Raw genomic sequence first — 23268 nt, 5'->3', positions numbered from 1 at the left:
CCTCTTTTCTACTTCTAAATGCATGTGTTTATGGACCTGTATTTAACTCCTACTTGCTTGCTGGAGAAAGATGTCCCCTTCTTTGAAAAATCTGTCACTTTTATTGGTGCTCTTTATCCATGTCTTCCTACTGCCTCTGGATTCTTCCTTTCTTATATCATTCATACGTCCTCCTTGTTGGTTCCTTCTTCATCATTACCTAGATGCTACATTCTCTTCAAATTACTGGGTTACCGAGGATTCAGAGTATTCTTTTCATGGTTTTCTCAAAATTCTTAAAAATAACTATATATGCATCCCTAACCTGCATTCTTTCCCCAGTCTAGTGTAATCAGTGCTATTTAAACTGCTATTGCTAAGCTCACCAATGATATCATAATTGACAGATGCAGTGACCTCTTTTCCTCTTTCTAAAACTACTGGACTATTGAAAACACCCTGCTAGATAATCCTACCATTTATCCCTCATTCATCCACTAAATTCTTTATTTAATAAATAGGTGCTAAAAGTCTACTACAAGATTGCCACTATACTAAGCATGCGAGTACCAACTGTGAGCAAAAACAGGCATGGTCCTCAGCCTTACAGGGCTCACCATCTAGTGAAAAAGAGAAATGCTAATCGCAAGATCACAGAAAGAAATGTAGATTCATACCTGTGAAAGTGCCATGAGAACAGATAACAGTAAGCTCTGACATAGTCATTGAGTTAACCATGATTCATCTGATCATAGGAAAAAAGGCTAGCGTGCCTGGAGTGTGGGAAGTAAAGGAGAGAGTTGTGTGAGATGAGGCTGGAGAGGTAGGCAAGGTCAAACTCAGGTAGACAAGGTCAAACTGCAGAGTCTGACAGAAATTGTTAAAGGTTTCTGTCTTCATCTTGAGAATAATGGGAAATCATTGCAACTTTTTCAGTAAGGTGAAGGGATATGAACTGGTCTAGTTTCTTAGGGTACTTTGTGGTAAAAAAAAGTACTACAAATTGGGTAGCTTAAAACAGAAATTGTATCCTCTCACAGTTCTGAAAGTTTGAAATCCAAAATCAAGGTGTTGGCAGGACCATCTTCTCTGTAGGGGAGTATCCTTCCTTGCCTCTTCCTAGCTTCTGGTGGTTGCCACTAATCCTTGGCAATCCTTGGCTTCTGGAAGCATAACTTCAATCTCTTCCTTTGTCTTCCCATAGTCATTTTTCTTCTGTATCTGGCTGTATCTAAATTCCCTTCTTGTTTTAAGTATACAAGCCATTGATTAAGACCCCCTCTAGTCCAGTATGACCTCATGTTAATTATATCTGCAAAGGCTCTATTTCTAAGTAAAACCACATTCACAGGTATTTGGGATTAGGACTTGAACATTTCTTTTGAGAGACACAATTCTGCCCACAACAGTCTGCGCTTTGGTCCTCCCCCAAATTAATATCCTTCCTATGTGCCAATTACATTCACCTCAATGTTCACTGCAGCTCTGTTTACAACAGTCAAGATATGGAAGCAATCTAAGTGCCTATCAACAGATGAATGGATAAAGAAGATGTGGTATATGTACACAATGGAATATTACTCAGCCATAAAAAGGAATGAAATTCTGCCATTTGCAACAACACAGATGGACCTAGAGGGTATTATGCCTAGTGACAAGTCATACAGAGACAAATACTCTATGTTATCACATATGTAGAATCTTAAAAAAATAACATAAACAAATGCACATAACAAAACAGAAACAGACTCACAGATATAGAGAAACAAACTAGTGGTTACCAATGAGGAGAGGGAAAGGGGGAGGAATAAATTAGGGGTATGGGATTACGAGATACAAACTACTATGTATAAAATAAATAAGCAACAAGGATATATTGTACAGCATAGGGAATTATAGCCATTATTTTGTCATAACTTTAAATGGAATATAATCCATAAAAATATTGAATTTCTATGATGTATACCTGAATCTAATTTTTGCAAATCAACTATACTTCAATAAAAAAAGATGGGACTTACAAAAAATAAAACAGAGATAGTAATAGTACTTCACAAAGAAGGTTGTTGTGATTGGAATGTGATATTTGGGATTTTCTGAGCTGATTATATTTAGATGAAATTTTTGGAGTTAGAGTGGATGCTAGAATGGGTTAAGACATTGGGGAATGTTAAGATGAGGTACTCTGTATAAGAAAGCTCCCAGAAGATTTTTTTTTATAATCAGCAATGTTTGGGGTCCACTGATTACAAAAACTTTTCAATAGTTGCAACCAGAGATTTCCAACACTTTGGTAACATCTTTTTCGTCCTTCCTTCTTTACCTCATTTTTTTTTTCAGGCTTCTGTGATTTTTTTTTTTTACACGATATTATCTTGCTCAGACAACCCTTTTCCCTTTTCTCTCCAGGCAAAATGTCTTATTTATTATTTAAGCTCCAACTCAAATACCTTTTTTTGTGAAACTTTTCCTAATTCTTCTAGAGAAAAAATAGTTTATTTCCTCTGTGTTTCAGAAAAACTTGTAGCACCTATTGCACTGTTGTAGTTATTTATTTACTTAACTTCTCCTCCACTGTGGCCTATGAGCTCCGACTTTTAGGCATTGGAGCTTATATAATCTTCATATCTCCCCCTGACCAGGACCCTGGATGCAACAGATTCTCAGTACATAATTGATAACAATACTTATTGAATAGATGAGAATCGATACTCTATCATATCATAATGATACTAAGCAAAAACTTCATTAGTCTTAATACAGAAATTTCCAGTACTTAAAAAAGAGCTATTTAATAGCATGAAAAAACATAATGCCATACATACATTTCATTTTTCAGCAATAAAATGTTAGAACTCCTGGACCAATTTCTTCCATTACACTTTTTCTCACCCTTAAATGATCTGGTGTTTCTATAAAAAGCCTATGCATTTGTCTTTCTTACTCCTGTCAAGTTTGATACATAGAGTATCCTGTGTACTTACCAGGGGAGGTATTTAGCCAGACGGACTTTCTCATCCCACTGTGTGATATTTTGTATCCTCCACTGAAAACCACAGAGGAGAATTGTAGAAGTCACTCCAAACTTTCTGAAGCAAGTTGTCTCATATTGCTGTTACAGGGAATTTTTAAGAACTGTCTTAAACTGTCAGATGAACAGGTACCTCCTTCAATAGGATAGAATATTTAGGTGTGGGGTTATAAATGTGTAATGTGAGGGGTTGTCCTCAGAGATACCTTATCATTTACAAGATTTTAAATAGCCCTGTAAAACATTTACTTTGGCCTTTACCATTCTATTTCCCTAAACTCTTTGCCCAATTAATACTGCCTCTAAGTATTACATCGAAAAAAGTCCGATAAGGTGACAGGCAAATTAAATGTAACGGTTTTTTGTTTTTTGTTTTTTTAAGCTCATTTTCAAGAACTGAATTGTGTAAGCTAATTTGGTCACCACCCCTTTTTCTAGTAGTTTTAAAGTTCAATTTGGTTCAATGGGGTATCAGAGTCATTTTCATTATTTGACTCCCTCTTACTTGTTTCCAGGCAACTACCACGATGTTGTCTCATATGCATATTAATGATGAACTGTTCCTGTGCTTTTTAAAGGAAACTCTGGTTCTAGCCTTCTTCCTTCACAGCCCTCTACCTCACCTACACACACACACACACACACACACACACACACACACACACACACACACTAACTGTCTCCTAATTTTCTTTGAAATTTTGCTGGGAGACACATTTCATATTAGTACTCCAAATGCTGGCATTTTCCAAGAGGTTTTACTTTTTTAAAAAATGAGAAAGAAAGGGCAGGTTTGCTATCCTAGACATCTGTAATCAGGTCCTGTACTATAAGCTGTGCCAAAACACATTCAAATTATAATTAGTCAATAAGGAAATCAAGGCAACACTTTCAAGGTGGTTTTGATAAACAATTTAGGATGATCAAAATGAGTTCCTCACTCTCCCAAAAAAGAATAACATCTCTGCTTATTACAAATATGAATTATTCATTTGGCAGTTAGGGAAATATGAAGTTCTCTGAGACAGAGAAGTGCTAAGTTTGGGAAATTCTATGGCCTGAAAGTATCACATTCTCTTTTAAAATTCAACAGAAAAAATGCTCTTCCTCTACTCTTTTTCATTTAATAAAAAATCACTGATAAAAGTGGGAATTTCATTAATTATTAATCAGAGGCTTTGTCATGGATACAACATCATACTTGTAAATAATATTTCAGGGAAAATAGATGCAATTTCAAGAACTAATATAAAATGAAAATACAGAGAAATGTTTAATTTTTGAAGAAAACAAAAAGTGGAGTTCTTTTTATTATGCTCAAGTTTGTGTTCAGAGATCAAGATACAGTCACTTGAAGCAATTTTATTTATTAAAACTTGTATTTGTTTTACTAGAATTCTTCAAAGTTTTTTCTATGTTTTAGAGCATTCCAAGAAGTATAAGGTAGAATTGTTTCCTTCAAGGAGCTTACCATTTACTTGAGAAGATAAGGTACAAACAATCCAAGACATATAGGACTTAGTTCCAAATCAGTGGTACAAATGGGAAATGCTCATTTAGTCCAGAAGAGGTAGATATAACTATGTACTGATGTTGTTGTAAAAGTCTTCCCAGCTATAGTGCTTGTTCTGAGTGTTGAAGAAAGGGTCAATTTTAGATAGGGGAAGAGATAAGGGAAAGGAGGAAATGAGTAGGAAGTGAATGTTTAGATCATTCTGACAGGAGCAAAGGGATTCTATTAGGGGACAGTGGAATACAGGATTGAAAAAGTGTGCATGGACTAAGAAATGGAAGTCCTTAAATGCCATTTGAAAGAACTTGGATACTGTATCCATGAAGGTGCTTGAAAAAGAGACTGTTAAAAATGGGGGGGGGTCATGAAGATGAAGCTGACCATAATATGAAGAATGATTTTGAATGGGGAGATGAGAGTTCTGTGCAAGAATTGTGGAAATAATGCAAGAAAATTAATGAAGAAGGACTCAGTGATAGATTTAATATGGGGGCAAGGGAGACATAAATGTCATAGATGATTTCAAATTTTTAAGGCTGAGTTACTGAGAGAATGATGGTTTCATTGACTAAAAATAGAAATTGTGTTCCCTAATATGAAATATTTCCCTGTCAATTTTACTAATTAGAAAGAATATACTTGGTGAATGTCACTGTAACAGGATTATTTCTAAATGACTTCCAAGTTGAAGAGCTGCAGAAGATTTACGTAAATCCAAAGGCTACTAATCCGTCATCCACACTAGTTGCCTGATACCATGAAAATGATAGTTCCAAAAGGTGTAACTGATATTTTCCCATGTGCCTTCCAGTGCCCCTCTTCCCTACTGGCTACTCAATCTGGGACAATCGTACAGACCTAAGCCACCCCTGATATTGCTGATCTGATCACAGAGATACCAGTCTCTCTCACACACTCTTATCCTCTGACCCATCTATCAAAACATAAATGTTTTGTGCTCCATTTAGCAGCCTTATCTCAGAATTCTGTCAATGAGAAATGATCTTATACTGTGAAGAATTTCCAAAACTATATCAAGAAGAACAGAAGTATAATAGATGATTTATTTTAAAAAGGCTTCATGGTCAAATAGGCTTTGGAAATACTACATACTTCAACTTTTTGAGGTATCACAATGCACTTACTACAGAAGCTAAGAAGTCCCCTCAAAAGAAACTTGCTTAATTTTACTTATTTAAACTCTAGTTTCCCCAAATTATTATTTGTCATAGAAAAACAATTAACAGCTTTTGAATATAGTATTCTAAAGAACACACTTTGGGACATATAGGATTATGTTGCCTGCGATACACACTTTTGCATTTTAACAAGGGAGAATACCTAATCAAATCGAATAAATCCTAAGTGTATAATTTAAGATATTATCACAGATCATAAGGAGAAATCATTTTGGTGGAAAATAATTCCATGTAGAGAGCTGACCAACTATTTCACTTATACATAAGGTTAGATATGCTAACTACTCTTAGCATGAGTACTACTCCAGAAAATTCCAGGAGTGATTCTTCTTACACTCATTATTAATAGTGATGGACATATCCCTAATCTTGGCCTTTTGCCAAGTCCTAACTCATTATCTCTAATTGTCTGCTGGATATTGCAACTTGGTATATAAGTTATTGCTCACAACTATGGCTAAGTTGTAGAAAAAAGATTTGATAAGCTTGTTGCAAGGTTTATAAGAACCTGGTATCTTTGATTTCTGCTAAAAAAAAAAAAGAAAACCACTCTAAATTATAAATGAGGAATAAGGCGTGGGTGGTAGAGAATCAGTGTTGTGACGGGGAAACATCAAGAGAGGATAGTTTTAGTATGTTTATGGCAGTATAAAGAGAAAGTTTCCTTTTTTCCTCTTGAATATAATAAGAATGCAAACAATGAATGTATAAAACCATACAAATCATGTCTCATTGAAACCAAGCCTTAGCTATAAACTGCAAATGAAAACATAATGCCTGCAAAACACAACTCAGATTTGTGCAGAGATCCTGTGTGTGAAGTACGTCAAAAAGTTGCCAGGGCTAAGTAAACAGATTCCAACAGCAGTATGTCTTCAGAAACACTAGCAAAAAATTATAAAACTGTATATATATATAATATATATATATTATATATGTAAACATTAATATGTTCCTATGTATATATGTAATCATCCATATGTGCATGTGTATATATACAATATGTGCATGTGTGTATACATGTACATATGTATATATGTATGTGTTCGTATGTGTGTATATGTATGTACACATTAATGTGTGTATGTGTATATGTTAATGTGTCTATGTATATATGTATACATATGTATGTTAATGTGTGTATATATGTTAATGTGTGTCTATTTATATATGTATACATATATATTCGTAAACATGATACTCACCCTAAGGTCATAATTCTATAGCTCTTGCTTATAAAAATTGCCTTAGGTTTGAGATGAGGGGGAGTGGGGACAGGTCAGATATGGAACAGAAGACACATGGAGTAAAGTATTAAAAAAAAAAAAACAACAACAACAAAAAAACAGAACATAGAGTGAAAAGAGCCCAGAGTTCACCTTCAGAAAATACCAAATAAAAATACACACACACACACACACACACACATACACACACCCATATACACACACATATGAGACAGGGTTAAAGTAGTACAACTGAAAAGCAACGGGCATGACTTAAAGTGAATCAAAAATCTAAATATTAGAGTTAAAACTACAAAACTCTTAGAAGAAAATAGAGAAATTTTCATGGCCTTGGGTTAGGCAATTATTTTTTTAATGTAAAATCAAAATTACAAATAACAAAAGAAACAATAGCTATTTGGTCATGGAAGGAGGTGTTCAGCACTGAGGACTGGATCCCAAGTGCCAGCGACACCCCTGTACTCTTCAATATATCACTCCTCTGGGTTTCTAATTGCAGTTGCCCTCTACAGTGCTGGGCTCCAGTCTGAGTGCCCTCCTGCTTGGTCTAAGGATGATAATACAACACTTGCTAGCCTCCCTGCTTTCAGTTTCTTCCCTTCCCATGATCTCACATGCCACTATGTGATGCTCTTAAATCATGTGACCCTTCTGCTTAAAAACCCTCCATGGATTTCAACCAACTACAGGATTAAGCCCAAATGTGTCAGCCTTGCATTCAAGAATCTCTAAATCTACCTTGACCTTTCTTTTCCAGCCTTCTCTTTGGTTTCATGGTGCATGTGTCTCTATTCCTGCCAAAAAAAAAAATGGATTTTACTTCTGGTCCTCCTGAACACAGTCCTGCCTTCCTACCTATGGAACGTGAAAGGTCATTTTACTACTCTACATCTAGCTGACCCCTAGGAATTGACCCAGATTTGGCCCAAATCCTCCTGTAATAGTGAAACCTTCCTTGGAAAATAAGCCAAGCAAGATTCTTTCTCTTCTGTAAGTGTTAAACTAGTTATTGCTTATGCATATTAATTGTTTACTAAACTATGTTCTATTTTCCCTCAGATTATACATTGCCTGAGGGCCAGGGCCATGCCATGAAAAAAATACTTTGCACATAATAGGTGATTAATTAATACTTGCTGATAACATATTTATGGGGTAGTGTAGCTTAGTGGACAGTAATCATTTAAAGTAAAGTTCTCATGCATCCCAAGGGACTGAATCACCCTTCAGAAACAGTTTTATCTCAGAGTAGTAACCTTTTCCTCTCATCACAAGTAACTAATATTCACCAGGCTCCCAGGAGTTAAATACCTATGAAATGCCTGTCTTCAATTTCCATATGCAATTTTTAATCATTGATAGTAGATAATTACAAATAATATTATATACAGAAATAAGCCAAGCAAACATTGGGCTATTATGAAAATGTCCAGTGAAAGAAGCCACAGGGAGCTGAATGAGCTGTTGTTGTATTCCTAAATGTTTTTCTTTGTGAGTTCATTTTACTTTAGTTGCATTTCTGAGCAGCATCTAAATTTACAGTGGGAGGTAAAAGTATGGAAGAAAATAGTATAGTGTTATGAGTATTTTTACAGCCATCCTTTATTGGTTATTCACAATAAAAAGCACAGCATATTCAGGGTGCATTAATAAAAAATGGAGACTATAAAAAACTATTAAAATAGAATGTACATTATGTTCACTGAGAACACTATAGGATTGAGGTGCTATTCCCCTCCCCCCACAATAAGAAGTAAAGCAAACTGTTTAGAACCCAGAGGCTAAAAACCAAACTTCAAGTTATACTCCCTGTCATCAATATCGCACGATGACCACACACCTTAGAAAGAAATCCCACCTGCTTTTACAATGCTAATTCATATGGGCATTTGATAAACATTTATTTAGTAAGACTTCCTTTATGCTAGGTGTTATGTGTCCAGAGGAGTTCAAATATTTATTAAAAGTAGCTAGATCCTTTTCCCAAATAAATAACACTAAGGAATTTCTCTCTACCCCCCAATTAACAACAAAAATACAATAATAATCAGAATTGTGAAGCTCCCGATGGAAACCCAAGGAATTTCCTTATCAAGAAGCCACACCCATGTGGTGAAAGCTTTACACACCTTTTGTACCAACTTCCCTTCAATGGACTTCTCACAGAGACTTCAGAAAGTCCTGGTGTTTTAAAAAATTTCATTATGCATTTCTAAAAGCAAATACCCGAACATTTTTTATAGCTTTTGTCCTTACAAAGTATTTCCAAACAGGCAAAGGACAAGTCTGATTATCTCTGATTATTTCTGATGGAAATGATTCAACAGGTGACTTATTCACAGAAACTGACAGACAGCAGTAACAGTCAGTTCTTTTTCTTGTAACCAAGTACTACACAACATTGCATTTCTGGAGATATTCCAAAGGGCTTTATGTCTGGAATTTGACCTTCAAGGTCAAGGATGATCCCATTTTAAATTCAAAATTGAAATCAGGGCTTTCCTGGTGGCACAGTGGTTGAGAGTCCGCCTGCCGATGAAGGGGACACGGGTTCGTGCCCCGGTCCAGGAAGATCCCACATGCCATGGAGCGGCTGGGCCCGTGAGCCATGGCTGCTGAGCCTGCGCGTCCGGAGCCTGTGCTCCGCAACGGGAGAGGCCACAGCAGTGAGAGGCCCGCCTACTGCAAAAAAAAAAAAAAAAAAAAAAAAAAAAAAAGAAGTGAAATCAAACTAACATAGTTTGCCTTGCCATGTTTGTGCACCTTCACAGTCCTTACCTGATTTATTGAGGAAAGGGAATTTGGAAGCACATGAAAAGTTTACCCAAGGCTTTCTTTGCAATGTAAAGGCACTTTCATGGTTGTTTTAGATTTACTCTTGAAACTCTATAATAGATTAAAAAAAAAAACTTTCCTAGATGAAGAGTTCCAGGCTGGACGAGAATTTATTTGAAAAGCCTCAGTGTTTTTCTAGATGACAGGCAGGCTGGGAAAAGGGCACTGCAATGATCAGTCTTTTTATTAGGAACCTTGGATTAAACTCGGGGTGAGAAGTGGGGTGGGGAATCAACTAGAGGGCTTCCCAGGGCAAAAAAAGAGTCCCAGACTTCATAAAGGCCACTCACCACAGAGAAAGCCTGCAGCTAAGGGCATTATCCTATGCTGAGTGCTGATTGCAAACTTGCTTAAAATGAGAACATCATTAATGTCTGGATAATCCCCCACTCCCTCAGTGTTAGAGAAATGATCACAATAGGACAAACGTATTGACAAGCATAAAACCCAATAGAGGTGCTGTACTCAGACTATTTGTAACCAAATGAATCACAGACTCTTAGGATCACCATGGTTTCTGAGTTGTTGCCTAATGGCAAACACACTATGGGAATTCAAAGACATTACATATTTAGACACCTTTGTAACTTTTTAGAAATTTTGATTGAATTACAAACTTTCAGAAAAATTTCAAGAATAGTACAAGGAATTCCCATATACCCATCATCCAGAGTAACAAATTGTCAGCATATGCTACATTTGCTTTACCCTGCCAGGCACCGTTGGAAACATCATTCCAGGTTTTACTAATTGCCCAAAGCCATAATTTATTGTAACATATTACCTAATTATTAGTGACAGAGCTGATCTATATAGAATGATAATGTTAATGATAACAATAGTAATTTTGCACATCAAATAATTATAAAAACCTGACCCTACAGCTAGTGTTTAAAAACATTATTGAATACCTCCCCTTATCAAATGTAACAAGGAGATTCATTTTCCTTCATCTATTTGATCCCCAATGGGTTAGCCCTTCACTTGGGAATTTTATCCATATTCTTAAGGGCTGTACAATCTGAGAACATAAATCTGTAGCAAAAAATGCAGCTGTGGCTGAGGAAAATTTCAGTGTTTTATCCTTAAGGATGATGTTCTTTTTAATCTGAAAAAGTGAAACATTCATATTTGGGGTGGGGGGAGTAACTAGTATGTTGTGGGCCTTTTTTTGCTGTTTAATTGCCTATTCCCTGACTAGCCTTATCTGAATGAGCAATCCTTTGAGAGTGGCTCCAATCCACCTACTACCACACCATTTCCTGTGACAATGTAGCTCAGAGTTTGCTACCGTACTGGACATCACTGCAGAACAGCCAAAGTAATGAGGGTAAAATGAAATAAACTTAACAGTGACTCAACCTGTAAATTCACCACTAAAACACTGGAATAGTCAAAGAAGTTCCTGCCAGATTGCTTAATGATTCCTGAAAATGTTAGAGGATTCCAGCAGATGTCAGCCTGGGTGTTGTGTGTGTGTGTGTGTGTGTGTGTGTTTGTGTGTACACTGTACATGTCTTTGAATGGATGTGTATGTATATGTTGAGTATGTGTTTCTAACAATATTTCAGCCTCCTTTGATTCTAAACACTATTCTCCCAAAAGCACTTCATTTCTAAGAAATGACACTCTTTGTAAAGTCAGACAATTGATTTTTTTTAAATTTATTTATTTATGTTATTTATTTATTTGTGGCTGTATTGGGTCTTCATTGCTGCATGTGGGCTTTCTCTAGTTGTGGCGAACGGGGGCTATTCTTCATTGTGGTGCGCGGGCTTCTCATTGCGGTGGCTTCTCTTGTTGCAGAGCATGGGCTCTAGGTGTGCGGGCTTCAGTAGTTGTGGCACACGGCCTTCATTGCTCCACAGCATGTGGGATCTTCCTGGACTAGGGCTTGAACCAGTGTCCCCTGCACTGGCAGGCGGATTCTTAACCACTGAGCCACTAGGGAAGCCCAGACAATTGATTTTTGATTTTTCCATTCTTTGCCTTTTTGCTTTGACCAAGTGTTTTGTAACAGGTTACTAAAGGACCTTCCTTATTTCCAGTAGACATTAGGAAAAGATCAAGAACAACAAATGCTCCTGAATACACACGAAGGTCATGGTAGGCCCACAGAATTTTGGCTGTTTTAGTTACTTTCTCTGGATAAGTAAGTTCAAAAATTGTTTCCTGAAGTTTTAGAGAAATAATAGAATCTATGACTAATTTTCCTAAACTTTAAGCCAAGACTGTTCAATTTAATTGCTTAACAGTAATAATTCTCAGGTTTCCATTTTCTGGAAAGTTAAAAGATTCAGCAAGTTTATACATTATCTTATCTGGTGAGCCTTGACTAATTAATTCAATAAAATATATTAAAAGGCTGCTATGCTAGGCATAAAGAATACAAAAATAAAAAGGACATTGTTTTACTAATATTATTAACAATAATAGAGGATACTATTTATGGAATGCTTACTAGTGATAGTCAATGTGCTGAATGTTTTATATAAATTTATAAACATTATCTCATGTATCTCTTACAATAATAAAGTAGGTATTGTTACTATCCTCACTTTAAAGATGAGAAGGGTTTAAGGAACTTACCACATGGAAGATCTGGGATCAGAACCCAGGTCAGTTTGACAGAAAACCTTACACCTTTTTATATTGTGTCGTGTAGAAAAAGACATGCTCATGCAATAATGCCCTGAAGTTTTATGAGTGCTATAATAGAAGTATGTCCAGTAAGGCATGAAAGAAAACATTTAAAAGATGGCTGTTGTGGGTTTACAGAGACTCGAACTGGAATAGCATTTATTTGTAGGGAGCCCTTATTGAGATCAAATCTGTAGACATTATCCAATTGAGCTAATAAGCTGAAATTGACATCTCAGGAAAAAAAGTTCATCATTCGGGTCATCTAAAAGGCAAGCTTCAGAAAGAATACAATAGATTCAAACTCCCAGAACGGTTCAGGGTCTATGGATTAGACTAGTATCCTCTAATATGGTAGCCACTAGCTATTTGTGCCTTGTAAGCATGTGAAATATGGCTAGTTGAAAGGAAAACATTCAGTAAGTGTAAAATATACATAGGATTTCAAAGATTTAGTTCAAAAAAAAGAATGCAAAATGTTTCATTATTAATATTGATTTATGTTGAAATATTCTGTATATAGAGGATAAATAAAATAGATTCAAATGAATTTAAACATTTTCTTTTATTTAATGTAGTTACTAGAGAAGTTAAAATTACATATGTGTAATTGCATTTGTGGCTTATATTATGTTTCTCTTGAACAATGCTGTATTAAAGTTTATTTTCCTGACCTCTAAGGCCAAGGGCAATTTAGATTTGTATCCCTAATATTAATACATAAAGTAAACAAATTATAGGCACGCTTTTGCAGTATTCACTAGCTACTCTGTCCAGCAGCTAGTGAATCATCATACTTTAATCATCACTATACAAAATATAAACTCTTTTAGTGTAGATATGGGGTCTTATTGATCATCACAGATGCTTAACCTAATATCCTACATATAGTATCACTCAGTAAATGTTGAGTAGATGATTTAGCTCTTTAAAAGACTAAAGTCCTGAGTCTGATTTTTTCCAACGAACATTGTTGAAAAATGATTTCTGAAAAATGTTGCCCTCTTTAAAGTAATCATCATAAAAACCTTTACATTTACTATAATAAACAATACTTCTGTTCAAATCAATTTTGAATCTCCTTTTCTGGACATGCCCTCTCAATCTGTAGAACATTATCATGGGTATTCTCAATAGTGGCAAAACTCTGAACTTAAAGGTTAGATTAAAAGAGTAACAAAGCTCCTAAAGATCAATTCCTCTTCATAAAATTGAACATCTTTCCCCAGAATGAGAATCATTTCTCTTATGTCAAAGTTTCTTCTGATTTTTTTTTTCTTATCTGTAATCATTTATTTTGACAGGGAAGACTGAACCAAAAAAGGAGTTGATCAGGTCAGCTTTCTGCATTGAGGTACCCATATGGCTATTCAGCAAATACTCATCTTTTTGTTCTTCTTGCTCTAAACATCAATTACAGTTGAAAAATTAACAATTATTATGACACTGACACTGAATAGTCAGAATAGTTGCTCTAAATCAAATGACTATACCAGCACATGACTTAATATCAGCCCCACTCTCAGTACCACTAAAATACACAAAAAATAGTGTTTTCCACACTTAACATTATAAAAAGCTTTGTCCTTATAAATGAGCATCTCTGTGTTTAAAAAAGATATCTAAATTGGAGCTCATTGGAAGGTTTCTTGTGAAGCTATAGCACTTCTTCCTTTTTTCCCTTATTAGGATCAATAGCAAAATATTATATTTTATGGTTCTCTTGAAAATAATTTCTGAAGAACTGTTCTGGCATGCTTCCACCCATCTTTAAGAAATGTGATTCTTAGTTTGAACTGGGTAAAAACTCTGATTTTTAGCACGTAGTTGAAGAGGGAGATTTTATCCACAATCCTGTAATATTAATCAGCTTGGGCCACCATAACAAGATGCCAGAGAATGGGTAGCTTCAACAACAGAGATTTATTTTCTCACAATTTTGGAAGCTGGAAGTTCAAGATCAAGGTGCCAATGGGTTTGGTTTCTGGTGAGGTCTCTCTTGCTGGCTTGCAGATGGCTGCCTTCTTACTGTATTTTCACATGCCCTTTATTTTGTGCACATGAGGAAAGCGAGAAAAGAGTAACCAAGAGCTTGAGCGAGGGCAAGCCAGAGAGCTCTGGTGTCTCTTCCTCCTCTTATAAGGACACCAATCTTATCAGATTATGACCACATTTAGCTTTAATTATCTCCTTAAAGGCCCTATTTCCAAATACAGGGGCCTTTAAGGGGTTAATGGCTTCAACATATAAATTTTAAGGGGACACAATTCTGTTTATAACATCCTGGATGGGAGTATCATTACTGCTGTAATATGTGCTTTCTGGTGTTATGCTAAAATACTGGCATACTGCTTTCCTCACTGCAATATTCCTCTTTCAATAGACATCCAAGTAATTCACCTATGTTAAATGACTTAAAATTTTGGTACAAAATGTTTTTTGCTTTGTTTTGTAAGAAATACTTTTGTATTAAAGTATAAACATTGTGTAACATCTTCTCAAAAGCATAAGCTTTTAACAGACATTTGATATAAATAACTCATAAAACCCTCATGATAATTTAATAGAAATCTGTAGAGACTGTTATAAATGCTATCATGATATGAGTTTTAACAAAACTCCATTGGAACCAGGTTACAAAACTAAAATGTGTCAAAATAGCTTGTCTCCATGACATAAAGAAAACAAACAAACAAAACAATAAAATACTAAGTGTTGAATTTAATTATACTTTCAGCTGGGGTTTCTGAAATGTAAATTAAAGAGCTTAAAAAAAATGCCATCTGTGCTCTTCCATTTTCAAAGCAGAATTGATGATCATTTGGAAAAATGGGTTTTAATTGTCCTTAAGTTTGCTTTTGCCATCATTATCACATTTATTTATTGAGTGTTCTAATGTTCATAGCACTATATTAGATACTTTACAGGACATTGCCTATGACCCAAAAATAATGTACCATGGCATAGTCAATCCAATGTTTTTGTCCATTTTCACAATCCAATTGGATCAAAGCACATTCAAACTGATGGATTGCTGTATAAGCAATCATTAAGATAGTCTAAACTACCTAATTGACTGTGCCATGGCCAATTGAGTAACTCTGTATAGAGTTGGACATAGAGAAAGCAAAACCCCTGATCTTGAGGCAATTATTTCTAAATCACTAAAACATTATTGTTATAATACCAAATCAAACTGATGAAACATAATGGCACTCAATATTTCTGGCTCCAGTTAAATGCTCTGTGAATGCAAATAAAGTATAGTAATATCTTATAAAGAAAGTCCAGAAGTGGCCAAGTGTTGAAGACCCAAACCATGATAAGTTACTTTAGAAGTCTGAACAACAAAAGAATCCTACAGATATGCATATAGAATAATTTTGAGCTAAGTCATTCAACAGATATATATTGAGTACTTACAATGTACCAGGTACTACACAAGGGATAAAGATCCTCACTTAAGAACTGTGAGACCTTAGATAAGTCAACTGACTTCTCAATTCCTTCTTCATTGTATGTAAAATAAACATAATAATTACAATACCTCACCTCACTGCATTACTGGGAGGATCACATGAGGTAATATATGTGAAGGGTAAATAATGCTTTTCTTTCTGATTAGCTATCAATCCAACAGTCAGTAAATCAATCAGTAAAATGGTACAAATCTCAACTCCCAGAAACAACTGTTGTTAACATTTTGGTGTATTTCCAGTACTTTAATTTTTTAAATTTATGGATTTGTGACCAATTTAAAAAATTCTAGATCATATATCTTTAAGAGCATTTTTCCTCACCCTTAAAAACTTTAAAAAAATGATGTTTATAATTTGAAAGTATGGATCTACCATATTTATTTAACCAAACTCTTGTTTTCAAATACTTAATAGTTTTAATTTAATTTTTTGTGTAATTTAAATGTTCTGAATATCTCTGTATATAAATCATTCTCCACATCTCTAATATATTTCCTTAGGATATATACATAGAAGTAGAATGCTTGGTTAAGTGGCATAAACCCTTTTGAAGTTCTTGACACATATTTTTATTTGATTCTCTAGAAACTACAAATTTATGAGAGGAATGGGGCAATCAAGAACAATCAAACTGCCTTGTACAGCTGGGTACCATGGATTTACTGGGCGGGGAGATAAGCTTAAATGGGAAAAATAAGGTCTATTTTGGATATAGTAGATTTGAGATATTTTCAAGACATGCAAGTAGAAATGGCAAGTAGGCTGTGGCTCAAGGAAGAGATATGGGTAGGAGATATACATCTGTTGCAGCATTTAAACAATAAATAAAAATCAATAAGACCAATTTATGGGGGAATATGGATTTAAAAAGTACCTAGGGGGCTTCCCTGGTGGCGCAGTGGTTGAGAGTCCACCTGCCATTACAGGGGACACGGGTTCGTGCCCCAGTCCGGGAGGAACCCACATGCCATGGAGCAGCTGGGCCCGTGAGCCGTGGCCGCTGAGCCTGTGCGTCTGGAGGCTGTACTCCGCAACAGGAGAGGCCACACCAGTGAGAGGCCCTCATACCGCAAAAAAAAAAAAAAAAAAAAAAAAAAAAAAAAGAATTACCTAGGAACATGTCCTAAGTTATTCTAATATTTAGAGGTTGTGTAGAGGAGTAAAATCCAGCAAAAAAGACTGAATATAAGATCGAGGGTATGATCAATTGCAAAAAGTACTTCGATAAAGTGTAGGAAAAGGTTGCTGGAAGTGAACGGAGATCAAGAAATTGAGTTGCCAAGCCAGTGAATGATTTGGAAAAGTATTTAAATCACTAGGAATGGTAGAAAGTTTAGGTATGAGGAGAGAGAACGTGAGCAGGTTTCTACAGGTATGCATGAATCAGAGAGTTTGACAAGGATGTCAGTAGGTAACCAGAAGAAAGATTAGTAGGTGACAGTGTTACAGCATGAAAGTAGAAGATACATAGAGTATTAAACAGGACAAAGGAGGAACAATGATCTATAAAGAACAATGGGGATCAAGGAATATACTTATTCCATGTTCTGTACCTAAGGTTTATGTGGTATAAGAACAGTTTCTTAGAATGTGAGAAAACTGAAAAGAGCCTGGTTTTAGTTACGACAAAGAAGTGAAGAAAACAAACTAAGAAAAGAGGAATTTGTTTCACATAGAGAAGGAATATCAGTTTTCATTGCTGTATAACAAAGCATCCCAAAATTTAATAGCTTAATAAAACAACAATTTTATATATTAATGATTCCATAGGATGGGCTCAGGCAATTCTTCTGATGCTATCAATGGCAGTCATTCATGTGACTGCAGTTGCTTATTGACTCAACTGAGGATGAATTATTTCACATGGCCCCACTCACTTGTCTGGTAGTTGATATGAGCTATAAAATGGACCATGTGATCTCTTATCCTCAAAGAGACCATCCCAGGCTTTACTGTTGTTGTTGTTGTTGTTGTTGTTGTTGTTTTAACACCTTTATTGGAGTATAATTGCTTTACAATGGTGTGTTAGTTTCTGTTTTTATAACAAAGTGAATCAGTTATACATATACATATGCTCCCATATCTCTTCCCTCTTGCGTCTCCCTCCCTACCGCCCTCCCTATCCCACCCCTCTAGGTGGTCACAAACCGCCGAGCTGATCTCCCGGTGCTACGCGGGTGCTTCTCACTAGCTATCTATTTTATGTTTGGTAGTGTATATTATGTATATGCCACTCTCTCACTTTGTCACAGCTTACTCTTCCCCCTCCCCATATCCTCAAGGCCATTCTTTAGTAGGTCTGTGTCTTTATTCCCGTCTTACACCTAGGTTCTTCATGACCTTTTTTTTTTTTTCCCTTAGATTCCATATATATGTGTTAGCATACGGTATTTGTTTTTCTCTTTCTGACTTACTTCACTCTGTATGACAGACTCTAGGTCCATCCATCTCACTAAAAATAACTCAATTTCATTTATTTTTATGGCTGAGTAATATTCCCAGGCTTTATTAGCATGAAAGTCTCAGGGCAACACTACAGTGAGAGCAAAAGTTAATAGGCTTAAGCTTAGAACACCAAAAATCACTTCTACCACATTTTATGGATCAAAGCAAGTCAAAAGTTCAGCCCAGATTCATAGAGAAATGGGTATGGAGTCTATTTCTTGATGGGAGGAGCAGCAGAGTCAAATTTCAAAAGTACATACATATGGGATAGATAAATTATAGCAGCCAATTTTGCAAACAATCTATCATAGTATACTTTCTGACCAAAATAGTTCACCTGCATTTCTGTATCAGTTTAGTAATGTTGCATTCTAACCAGAGAGAATAAAAATAAAGAGATAGAGAAATATATACCATGTTAACACTAGTCAAATGAAAGATGGTGTAGCTATATTAATTTTACACAAAACAGACTGCCGACCTAAGAAAATCAGCAAGAATAAATAGGGGTATTACATAATGATAAAGGGGTAGATTCTCCAAGAAGACATAACAAACCCGGATGTGTATGTACCTAACTACAGAGCATCAGAATATGTGAGGTAAAAACTGATAGAACTGCAAGGGAAAATACACAAATATACTATTAGAGTTGGAGACTTCAACACGCTTCTATTAGTAATTGACCAATTCAGCAGGCAGAAAATCAGTTAGGATATAGTTGAACTGAAAGCATCATCAATCCACTGTACCTAATTGACATTTATAGAATATTTCATCCAATAACACATTCTTCTCAAGCTCACTTGGAATATTCACCAAGAGAGACCACCTTCTGGGCCATAAAACACACACCTTAATAATTAAAAGGATAGACATCACACAAAGTATGCTCTCAGGCCACAGTGGAATTAAACTAGAAATCAACAACAGAAAGACAGCTGAAAAATCCCCAAATATTTGGATATTAAGTAATACAGTTCTAAATGACACATGGGTCAAAGAAGAAATCTCAAGAGAATATTAAAAATCTTTTGAACTAAATGAAAATGGAAACACAGCTTACCAAAATATGTGGGATACAGTGAAATCAGGGCTTAGGGGGAAATTTATAACATTAAATATATATGTGTATATTAGGAAAAAAGATCTGAAATCAATGATCTAATATCCAGCTTATAAACTAGAGAAAGAAAAGCAAAATAAATTTAAAGCAAGAATAAGAAAACAAATAAAAGTGACAAAAGAAATGAATGAAATTGAAAAGAGGAAAACAATAGAGAAAAGTCAACAAAACCAAAAGTTAGTTCTCTGACAAGATCAATAAAATAATTGATCCAATTTTAGCCTGGCTAGAGGCTATTTTATTATCACCAAGAAAATGAGTGATTGCAGTAGTTACTAATATCAGAAATGAATAGGGACCATCACTACTGATTGCAAAGACATTAAGGAATATTATGTCCATACATTTGATAACTTAGATGAAATGGTCCAATTTCAGTTGAAATTGGAAAGACAGTGAAAGACACTGTCTCAATCCATTTGGGCTGCTATAACAAACTACCATAGACTAGGTGGCTTATAAACAGCAGAAATTTGTTTCTCACAGTTTTGGGGCTGGGAAGTCCAAGATCGAGGTGCTGACAGATTTGGTGTCTAGTAAGGACCAACTTCATGATTCGTAGATGAATGGCTGTCTTCTCACTGCATCCTCACATGGCAGAAGGGTCAAGGGAGTTTTCTGGGGTCTCTTTATAAGGTCACTAGTCCCGTTTATCAGGGCTTTGACCTCATGAACTAGTCACCTCTCAAAGGCCCTACCTCTAAACAACAACACATTGGGGAATAAGTTTCAACATCTTAGTTTTGAGGGGACACAAACATCCAGTCATTAGCAGACATAATCTACCAAAACTCAGAAGGAAAAACTGGCTAATCTCTTTTGCCCATATCTATTAAAGAAATTCAATCAATAATTAATAACCTTTCAACAGAAAGCACTAAGCCCAGATAGTTTTGTTAATGACTTCTACTAAACAGTTAAGGGGAAAAAAAGATATCAATTATGTACACCTCTTCCAAAAACTAGAAGCACAGTGAACACTCCCTGATTCATTCTATGAGGTCTGGCTAATACTGAAAAACATGTTATAAGAAAGGAAAACAACAGACCAATCTCTCTCATAAACACAGATGCAAAACTGAACAAAATATTAGTAAATCCAATCCAACAATGAATAAAAATAATTATACGCCATTACCAAATTGTATTTATTCCAAGTGTACAAGGCTGATTCAACACTTAAATTCCAATTACTATTATTTAATCCATATATTACCATACTATAGAAGAAAAATCATCTGATCCTATCACTAGATGAAAAAAGCATTTGACAAATCCCAACACCTATTCATGATAAATACTCTCAGCAGATTAGAAATAGAGAGGAACTTCCTCAAGGTGATTTTTAAAAATCTACAAAAAACCTACAATTAACATTGTATTAGTGGTGAAAAACTAAATGTTTTCTCATTAAGATCAGAAACAAGACAGGGAAGTGCCCTCTCACCACACCTATTTTACATTGTTCTGGAACTCCTAGCTAGTGCGACAAGACAAGAAAAGGAAATGAAAGATATACAGAGGAAGAAGGAAGGAATAAAACTGTGTTTGCAGATGACGTGATTCTATAGAAAATCCCAAAGAATCAACAAGAAAAAACTTCAAGAACTAATAATTATAGCAAGGTTGCAGAACACATGACTGAAATACAAAAGTCAGTGGCTTTCCTAAATACTAGCAATGAACAATTGAAATTTGAAATTAAAAGCAAAATACCATTCCATTAGCACTCAAAATATGATTTAGGAATAAATCTAACAAAATATATGCAAGATGTATGTGATGAAAACTATAAATCCCATTTACAGAAATCATAGAAGACTTAAATAAATGGGGAAATATTCCATGTTCATGGATAGGAAGACTCAATATTATTAAAATGTTAATTCTTCCCAATATTCAATGTCAAATTAAACAAAAGCTCAGTCATTAATTTTGTGGATACTGACAAACTGGTTATTAAGTTTATATGCAAATGCACAAAATGCAGATAGCTAACACAATACTGAACAAGAGCAAAGTCAGAAAATTGATACTATCCAATTCCAAGAGTTATTATAAGGCCACAATTATCAAGAGAGTGTGGTATTGGTGAAAATAATAGACAAATAGATCAATGGAACAAAACAGAAACCCAGAAACAGACTCACCCAAATATAGATAACTAATCTTTAACAAAAGAACAAATGCAATTCAATGGAGAAAGGATGGTCTTTTCAATAAATGATACTGGAATAACAACACTCACATGCAAAAAAATGAATCCAGACACAGACCTCTTACCAAAAAACTAACTCAAAATGAAGTGTAAACCTAAATATAAAAATGCAAAACTATAAAAATCCTAGGAGATAATTGTGATATTATGATTTATGATAAGGAATATATATTTGACCTTCATCTCTCTTTCTGGCATAGAACTATTAAAACTTTTAGAATTTCCTAAATAATGAGAGTGATAAAGGTGTCTTTTTATGTTAATGAGGCGACTTGACCCCACCTAGGGATAGGGGCTGGTTGCTTGCCTCCCTCTTCTTCCAAACTCTGAGGAGAGGACAGTGGCTGGAGGATGAATTAGTCTCCAATAGCCAGTGATTTATTTAATCATGCCTACATAAGGAAACCTCCATAAAAACCCAAAAGGAAAGGTTTTGAAGAGTTTCTGGGTTGATGAACACATGGAGGTGCTGGGACAGTGGAATGCCTGGAGAGGGCATGGAAGCTCCCTGCCCCTTCCCACATAACTTGCCCTATGCATCTCTACCATCTGGCTGTTCCTGAGTTATATCCTTTTGTAATAAACTGGTGATCTAGTAAGTTAAACGTTTCTGAGTTCTGTGAACTGCTCTAGCAAATTAATCAAACCTGAGGAAGAAGTCCTGGGAAATTCTGATGCACAGCCAACTGGACAGAAGCACAGGTGATAACCTGGACTTGCAATTGACATCTGAAGGGCAGGGGGTAGGGGGACAGTCTTGTAGGACTGAACCCTTAGTGTCAGAATTGCGTTGAATTGTATTGGGTTGGCCAAAACATGTGTTCGAGTTTTTCTGTAAGATGTTATAGAGAAACACAAACGAACCTTTTGCCAGCCCAATAGTACATCCAGATGGTGCTGGAGAATTGCTTGGTGGTGTAGGGGAAACCCCTATTCATTTGGTTTGGCTACGGCTTTTTAGATTAAAAAAAAGTATGACTCATCAAAGAAAAAACTGATAAGTGGACTTCATTAAAATTAAAAACATATGTTCTGCAAAAGACACCATTAAGATAATGATAAAAACACAGACTGGGAAAAAATATTTGCAAAATATATATCTGATAAAGGACTTATATCCTAAATATGCAAAGAACACTTAAAACTCAATGATAAGAAAATAACCCACTTAAAAAGTGGATGAGGGCTTCCCTGGTGGCGCAGTGGTTGAGAGTCCACCTGCCAATGCAGGGTACACGGGTTTGTGCCCTGGTCCGGGAAGATCCCACATGCCACAGAGCAGCTAGGCCTGTGAGCCATGGCCGCTGAGCCTGCACATCCGGAGCCTGTGCTCCACAACAGGAGAGGCCACAACAGTGATGCTCAACATAATATGACATAAGGAAATTATAAATTAAAATGATGAGATACCACTACACACCCATTAGAATGGCTAAAATCATAAAAAACTGACAATACCAAATGTTGACAAGGCTGTGGGGCAGTAGGAACTCCCATTCATTGCTGGTGGGAATGCACAAAGATACAGCCACTTTGGAAGATAATTTGGCTGTTTC

Source organism: Mesoplodon bidens (genome assembly GCF_964165515.1).
Source record: "Mesoplodon bidens genome assembly, chromosome: X".
Taxonomy (NCBI): Eukaryota; Metazoa; Chordata; class Mammalia; order Artiodactyla; family Ziphiidae; genus Mesoplodon; species Mesoplodon bidens.
The sequence above is the reverse complement of the archived record's forward strand: the minus strand, read 5'-3'. Positions refer to the sequence as shown.